Below are 8,378 nucleotides of genomic sequence, written 5' to 3' on the forward strand. Positions count from 1 at the left end.
TTCAGTAAATTGTGGAGTACCAGCTAAGCACCAGAGGGATATGATGGTAAGCGAAAACCAGACATGGAAGTTCCTGGAGCTTCCTGGGGGTGAAGGTGGGCATCAGCCAAATAACCCCCCAAACAGATATAAAAATGAAAACGTGGTCAGTGCTATCAAGGCAGACTATAGGGAGCAATAAAAGCATCTAACTCAGGGACCTAAGTTGGGGCTCAGATAAGCTGTCCCTGAATAAAGGGTGTTTGATCTGAGATCTGATGGGTTAAGTAAGTGTTAACTGGGCAAAGTCAGGACATAGAGAAAGGAGAGAGACGCACTTTCCAGATGACAAGAGAAGCATGTGCAAAGGCCCTGTGTGGAAAGGAGTTGGGTTCAAGTATCTGGAGAATTGTAAGCAGATCTGAATGAGTCTCTTCTTACCATTGAATCCTCAGTGCCTGGTAAAACAGGCTCTCAATATTTGTTGAATTAAGAAAGGTCCACTGAGGAGGTGGAGCTTGGCATGAGGTGAGCCAGACCATACAAGGCCTTGCACGGCTGTGTCAGGAGTTCCAAGTGCCATGGGAAGCCACTGAAGGCTATTAAAAAGGGGGTGGGAAGGGTGACATAGTCAGATTGGCCTTTTTATTAGACCATTCTGGCTGTTGGGTAGGAAACCAGTAGGGACTTGATTGTAAACTGGGAGACCAGTTAAAAGTGATTGCTGAGGTCCAGGTAGGAGATGATAGAGGCTTGGGCTCAGGAAATAGAGCGAAGTGAGGAGAATGTGCAACATGCAACGTTATTTATTCAAGGAATACTGAGCACCTACTATGTGCCAGGCACAAAGGTGCTGGAGATTTTGAAGTGAGCAAAAATTGATGTAGTCCTTACCCTCACGGAACTTACAATCTAGTGGAAGGGACAGCCATTAATTAAATAATATTGCAAACAAATGGACCATTATAATTACAGTGGTCCCCCTTATCTACAGGTACTGAACTCCATATATACTATGTTTTTTTGTATACACACATACCTATGATAAAGTATAAATTAGGCACAGTAAGAGATTAACAACAACAATAAAATAGAATAATTATAACAATATATTGTAGTAAAAGCTATGTGAATGTGGTCTCAGCAAACTAGCACAAATTTCTTTTTCCTTTGAAAGTCCCCAGACAGATTAGTTCTTGCTGTAAATCTCAGCAACCTCAGCATATGATTCTTTTTCTTTCCTTATTAGGTCAAAAACTTTTACCTTTTCACTTAAAAGAAGCACTTTATGGCTTCTCTTTGGCATATCTGAATTGCCAGCATCACTACTCTTGTGCTTTTGGGCTATTAAATAAAATAAAGGCTACTTGAACACAAGCACCATGACAGTGGATCTAACCAAGACATCTACTAAGTGACTAATGAGTAGGTAGCACATACAGTGAGGATACACTGGACAAAGGGAGGATTCATATCGCAGGCGACAGAGCAGGATGGTGAGCGGGTTCATCACGCTACTCAGAGTGGCATGCATTTTAAAACTTACGAATTGTTTATTTCTGGAAACTTCCACTTAGTATTTTTGAACCACAGTTGACCGCAGGTAACTGAAACTGTGGAAAGCAAAACTGCAGATGGGGGGCGGGGTAACTGTATGACAAATACATGAAGGAGAAGTATGGGGTGCTAGGAGAGTCAACAATAAAGGGATCTGGCCTGCTCGGGGAAGCTAGGGAGGGTGTCCCTGAGAAAGCAATGCTGGAGCCAAGACCTGAAGGAACAGGAGTTAGTTAACAAGGCAGAAAGGTAACAGCATATGCAAAGGTCCTGTGATGAGCACAGCCAGTGTAGTTGGAGCATAGGGAGGAGGAGGATGGTGCCAGAAAGGAGGAAGGGACCCAATCATTCAGGACCCTGCGGGCCACGCTAAGAGTGTGGCCTGGAAAGCTACTGAAAGGTACCCGCAGGTGGGTGACCAACGAGCACCACTTCGGTCGAGAGGTGATGGACACTTGGTCCTGTGCGTGGTGGGTGGAAACCAAGAGGCAGAAAGAGGAAGTGAAAAAATGGGCTGGACCTGGGGAAGGAGAAAGAAGGGTCAAGGATGAGTCCCAGCCTTCGTGGTCGAACAACCGTATGGACACAGAGAGAGGGGGGTCTGCGAGAGAGCCAGGTTTAGGGGGACATCATGACTGTGCCCTAGACGTGGTGGGTACAGGTCTAGGCTCAGGGCAGGGGTCCGATGCCCTCGGCTGGGGGGGGCCTGGGGCGCGTGCAGGGGAAGGTCCAGGAGGGAAGGGCGCTCAGCGGCCTGGGCCTGCCGCCGGCCGGCGGGTCCTTCCAGGCGGCCCTGGGGCGCAGGCTGCAGGAGGCTGGCCTCCGGGGCTATTTCCAGGTTTTCCGCCGGAGACTTAGGAATGTCCGGCCTGCTGCCCAGCGAGACTGAGGAGGACGGAGGCGGAGGCGGCGGCCTGCTCTCGGGACAGTCCTCCCTTTCTCCACCGCGGCCCGCTCCCCCGCGGGGCAGACAAGGCAGGGCCACGGGCGGCGACGACTGCCCTTCCCGCCCCTCCCTCCACCCCGCCGCCGACGCTCCGGGACGCCGGCTCTCTCGCAGCACTCCTCCCCCCGCCCCAGCGCCGCCCTTTCTTCACCCGGACTCCCCGGCTCCGCCAGCGCGCGAGGCCGGCGGCTCTGGCTCTAAGGAGAAGTCACTAGTCCTCCGCCCGCCCTGAGCCCAGCGCCTGCCCCATGACCGGGCATCTGGCGCCCCCTCGTGGTCAGTGAGCACATGGCACGATGGGCGGGGCCGGAGCTGCGGGGTCAGGCGCGGGGCTGTGGCGGGGGTCGTGGCGGGGGGGTCGGGAAGTGGGCCTCCAGGCTGGACTCACCCACTCCGGAGCTGTGGGCAGTTCCCCTGACCTCTCCGAGCTAGTGAAAATTAGGGCCAGCGATGTGGGCGATCCATTTCTTAAGCTAAAGCAGAGTGAGAGTTTTGTTGGTTGCAAGGCTCCCTCTCTGCACCTCAAGGGGCCTTGAGTTCCTGGCGCAGTTCAGCTCCTCCTGTGTACTACCAGCCCCTTCCAGAGCCATTTCACTTCCCACGGCCAGGTTAGACATACCCTGAGGAGGCGACGACACTGGGCACTTTCAGGGTGCTCAGCCTAGAAGTGAGAGGAGACAATGATAATACAATGTAAGAGTTCAGCGACAGAGCCGGGCATAGGGTGCTTTGGGGATACAAAGAAGAAAGACTTCATCCGGATTCAAGGAGGGAGAGAATGTCAAGGGAGGCTCCTTGCAGGAAACAACGCCTGAGAAGTCCCTTAGATGGAGGGCTGAGAACCTGAATGACTCCAAAGGGCAGCCCCGGCACTCGGCTCTGGTTCACAGCTGTAATTGGTCCACAGGCCGAATTGGATTCCAGTATTGTTGGGAGTTGCCTACAAAGGTAGGAAGATGGTAGGGGTCTGCCCCAAGTGTGGGGCAATACAGGTGCATTGTCTGTAGAGAATTCAAGCAAAATGACTAAAAGAATTTAATAAAAATGACTAGAAATTGGTTGCTTTTTATCACCATCCATTGGCAATTTTAAACAATGTCAGTCAAAAAATACTTCTCCCTGAAAAAAATATTTTATTGGTCTAAGTTCTAAATTGCTGCTACAGATACTGTTGAGCTTTAGCAATACATTTATGTAAGTTTCAAATTATCACAAATTTATTACTTACCTTTTGATAAACATTGCATGCCACATGGAGTTAAAAAGGGGAAATCTCAGTCACCTCTTCACATGCACAGGCTCAGTATACATGTTCATTTTGAAAGTAATTTCTTAATAGTTTGGAATAGCTCCAGCTTGCTTTGGGTTCAGTTGGTGTCTCCAGCTCTATGACACTACATATTCCTGAGTTTAAACAGTAGTTTCAGAATAAATAACAACGACACAATGACTGCAAAGGCTAAGAAACAGAACTTAAGTTACTTCAGTTCTATCATTCTATGTGATCACTTGTGCTAATTGAAAACTTACATATAGCCTGGCTGGGAGTGGCTCAGAGGTTGAGCATCGACCTAGGATGCAGGCGATCAGGGTTCGATTCCCGGTCAGGGCACGTGCCCAAGTTGCGAGCTTGATCCCCAGGCTGGGGTCGTGCAGGAGGTAGCGAATCAAGGACGACTCTCTTATCATTGATGTTTCTATCTCTCTCTCCCTCTGTCCCTTCCTCTCTCTGAAATCAATAAAAGTATAAATAAATAAGTAAATAAATAAATAAATAAATAAATAAATAAATAAATAAAACTTACATATATATTATCAAAACTCAATGATCAGCCCTGACCAGTGTGCTCAGTGGTTAGAGCGTTGGCCAAGAAATCATTGCCAAATCCAATGCCATTAAGCTTTCTCCCTATATTTTCTTCTAAGAGTTTATAATTTTAGCTTTTCTGTTTAGGTCTTTAATCCATTGTGAGTTCATTTTTGTATGGCAATTTATTTTTTAAAATTAAAACACTAAGCATTTCAGAGAGAACTTATCCAGAGCAAGATTCAGGCCCTGAGCCACCAGTTTGCAAACTTGGCTTTAGATGCCAGTATTCCTCACAATTCTGAAGTTTATCTCATCCATTTCCAGGGCGTAAACTACTGTTTAGGTACAAGACTATATGGTGTGATTAAGAGCTTGGAATCTGGCTCTCTCACATCAATGCCTCTCTCTCTCTCTCTCTCCCCCCTTCCTCCCTCCCTTCCACTCTCTCTGAAAAGCGATGGAAAAAATATCCTCTGGTGAGGATTAACAATAACAACAAAAAGAGCTTGGAGCTGGACAGCTGGGGTTCAAATCCTGGCTCTGAAATGAAGGCACCTCATAGGACTGTTGTGAGGAATCAATAAGTTAATGTAGGTAAAGAACTTAGAAAAGTGTCTCATACTTAGTAAGTGCTCAATAAAAGCTAGGCAGCATTTTTATTGTTATCTTTATGCTGATGGTACCAAAAAATAATCTTCAGTCCAGACCTCTTTCCTGAGGTTGACAGCTGCATAACTGTGTGCTTGACATCCTAGCTTGGACATCTTGCAAGCACCACCAATTCAGCAAGTCCAAACTGGACTCAGAAACTGCATTCCAAAGAACATCACCAGGATCCACCAGTCTCCCAAGCCAGATAGATCCCTGGGACGTCACTCCTAGTGCTGCCTCACTTCTGAAATATCTTTGACTCTGTCCCCAGTGCCCTCAAGCCAGCCCACTGCCATCATTTCTTCCACCCTAGGAAGAGCAGCAAGGAGTTCTCCTGCGATCTAGTCTCTGCCCAGTAGCTGCAAATCTGCCCACACACTCTCCTGCTAAGTCCCCCTCAGGCCTTCTTATGGCCCTCGGGATAAAATGCACATTCTGTAAGCATTAGGGCTTTCTGGGGCTTCTCACCCCGTGGCTCTCACACTCCTTTCTTCTCTGTGTTCCCACCACCCTGGATCTGTGACTCTTCTCCAGTCTCCAGGACTTTGTATGAACTGTTTTCTCGACCTGGACACCCTCCCCTGCCTGCTCTCCCCCCGAAACTCCGAGGCTGGGTGATGACTGTTCAAATCTTAAATATCAGTTCTTCCTGGAGGCCTTTTTTGACCCCAAGCTCTGTACCTACCCTAACACAACAAAGGCTTCATTGTAACTATTTGTCCATTAAATGCTCCTGGGCTAGAACCCGAGTCACAAGAGCATAACCATTTCTGTCTGTTCACCGTGTCCTTCCTAACCCCCGTGCCTGGCACACGGTAGATGCCGTCTGTGTGCAAGAAATTTCTGACAGGGAGAAACATGAGCAAGAGCATGGAAGCCGGAGCAGGTGGGGGAGCGAGGGAGGCTAATGGGCAGGTCGTGTTTCTGTGGCGCCATGTGAGACGGGCTGGGGGTGGCCAAGCGTCCAGGAAGCCGGACGGGAATCGGACACCGAGCGCCTCTGGCCCGGTCAGGGGGAAGCTTGTCCCTTCTCCCATGGCATGGACAACCACAGAAGGGTTTTAAGTCGGGGGGTAACAGGACTGGAGGTAGAGCACCAGCTGCAAGCAGGTGGGCAAGACCAGGCAGGAAGGCAGTTAGGACGCTGTGGCAACAAATGTCTCCAGAAAGAGACGGGGAAGTGGGGAAGGGACCTGGGTGGCCGAGGGACAGGGCAGGAGGGGCATTTCATTGCATGCTCACTTGTACCTATGGAATTTTGAATCATATGACCGTATTACTTAGGCAAAAATCTTTTTTCTTTTAATCCTCACCAGAGGATATTTTTCCGTTGCTTTTCAGAGAGAGTGGAAGGGGGAGAGAGAGAGAAACACCGATGTGAGACACACATCGATCAATTGCCTCCCGCATGCCTGCAACCGAGGGACGTGCCCTTGGCTGGAATCGAACCCAGGGCCCTTCAGTCTGCAGGCTGATGTTCTAACCACTGAGCCAAACCAGCTAGGGCAAATAAATCACTTTAAAGAGTGGGCAAAGGGGTATGTTGCAAAATCTAGGGGAGACATAGAGTCTATATTATTTGATTTTTAATGGTACATGAATGCCAAATCCTTAAAGAAAATGACAAGATACATAAAAGTAGAAATAATAATAATAATAATAATAAAGTGGAATTCCCTGAAGTTCCTTCTACCCAAAAGTGAGCTGTTTCCTCACCTGAAGCTACTGGGAGATAACAGGGTTAAGGCTGGGGGTGAGGCTTATACCCTGCTGGGCTTGCTGGATTTTATAAATCAAAATATAGGACCCCTGTTAAAACAGGATTTCAGATAAACAGTGAATAATTTTTTAGTACAATGAGTAATTTTTTAGTAGAAGTATGTTCCAAATATGGCATGGGACATACTTATATTTAAACAATTTTTGCCTTGGCCGGTTAGCTCAGTTGGTTAGAGCATCATCCCAATACACCAAGGTTGCACACTCGATCCCCGGTCAGGGCACAAATCAATGTTTCTCTCTCTCTCTCTCTCTCTCTCCCCCTCTCCCTCTCCCCTCCCTTCCTCTCTCTCTAAAAGATCAATAAATAAAATTAAAAACAAAATAAAGTGTCTTTGTTGTTACTTGAAATTCAAATGTAACTGGGCAGCCTGTATTTTTTCTAGCAACTCAATGCCCTGGCCTTTTCCCTCCCTCTGCCCATACTGTCGGCTCTTTCCCCAATTTTTATTTTAGATCCTCATTTGAATGATTTTTACTTTAAAAGTCACTCAAATTTGTTTTTAAAATTTCCACGAGGCTTTTCTGCAGGGTCCCTGGCCTCACACAGTGCCCACCGTGGGTGCTGCTGGCCCAGCACCCAGCAGCCCAGGCCCCCCCATGAAGTCTGCCGGGTAAGGTGATACGAGGGGCAGGGTGGGCAGCTCTGGCAGTGGGCACTGAGGACTGGGTCCTGGGTCCTGGGTCCCGGCAATGGGCACTGGTAACTGAGCCTGGATGCTGAGCATTGGGTTCAAAGCTCAGAGGACGATGTTATGACTCTGAGTGCTGGGCTCTTGGTCCTGGAAACTAGGGCCAGGGCAGAGGCCACTGCTCACTAGGCAGAGGGTTCTGGGCTCAACAGCAGTCATGAGCCTGGTGTCACTTACTGCCCAGGGCAGGGCTGGGGATGAGGAGCTGCCCAGCCCCCAGTTGTTTTGTAACAGCTGCTGGACTAGGCTGGAGAAGGAATTTAAGGAGCTGGGTGGGGAGGAAGGGGTCAGTGGGCAGGGCAAGGCCACTTAGGCAGGCTGACTTTGGTCATGGGCCCTGGGGACAAGAGAAAGAGAGCAGGCTGGAGCTCCAGGACTCTCGGAGGCAAGCAGTAGGGCCCTATAGTCAAAGGCAGGATGGGTGGTGGGGAGAATGGGGACCTGTAGGCCCCCTCCCCTGTCTTTGTGCCCTCCCCCTTCACCAACCTCCTGGCCCAGCTCCCAGGCCCAGGCAGCTGGAGTGATTAGTGTGGGCCGAGGAAGGACGGATGCCAAAGGCTTGTCTCATGTCTCAGAACACAAGGATCCAGCCAGAGTAGATGGCAGGACTGAGAGTGAGAAAAAGAGACCAAGAGATAAACAGATAAATGGGGACACCACCAGAGACGGACTGGAGAAGCGGAGCAAGACAGAATAAGAGACTGAATGACCCGCTCAGAGAAATGAGTGTCATGGGGGAGGAAGAGATCAGTAGCACCAGGCAGGCAGAGCTTTTCTTTATTTCTTCCTAGTCCCCTACCCTGTCTGAATTTCTCCCACTGTGTCTCCTATCCCAAGGTTTCTCAACCTCAGCACTATTGATGTTTGGGGGAGGATAATTCTTTGATGTGAGGTGCAGGGGGTATGGGGGGGTCCTGGGCATTGCAGGACATTTAACAGCATCCTATCTCTGGCCTCTGCCCAC

The sequence above is a fragment of the Miniopterus natalensis genome, chromosome 9, assembly GCF_054644295.1.
Source record: "Miniopterus natalensis isolate mMinNat1 chromosome 9, mMinNat1.hap1, whole genome shotgun sequence".
NCBI classification, from domain to species: domain Eukaryota; kingdom Metazoa; phylum Chordata; class Mammalia; order Chiroptera; family Miniopteridae; genus Miniopterus; species Miniopterus natalensis.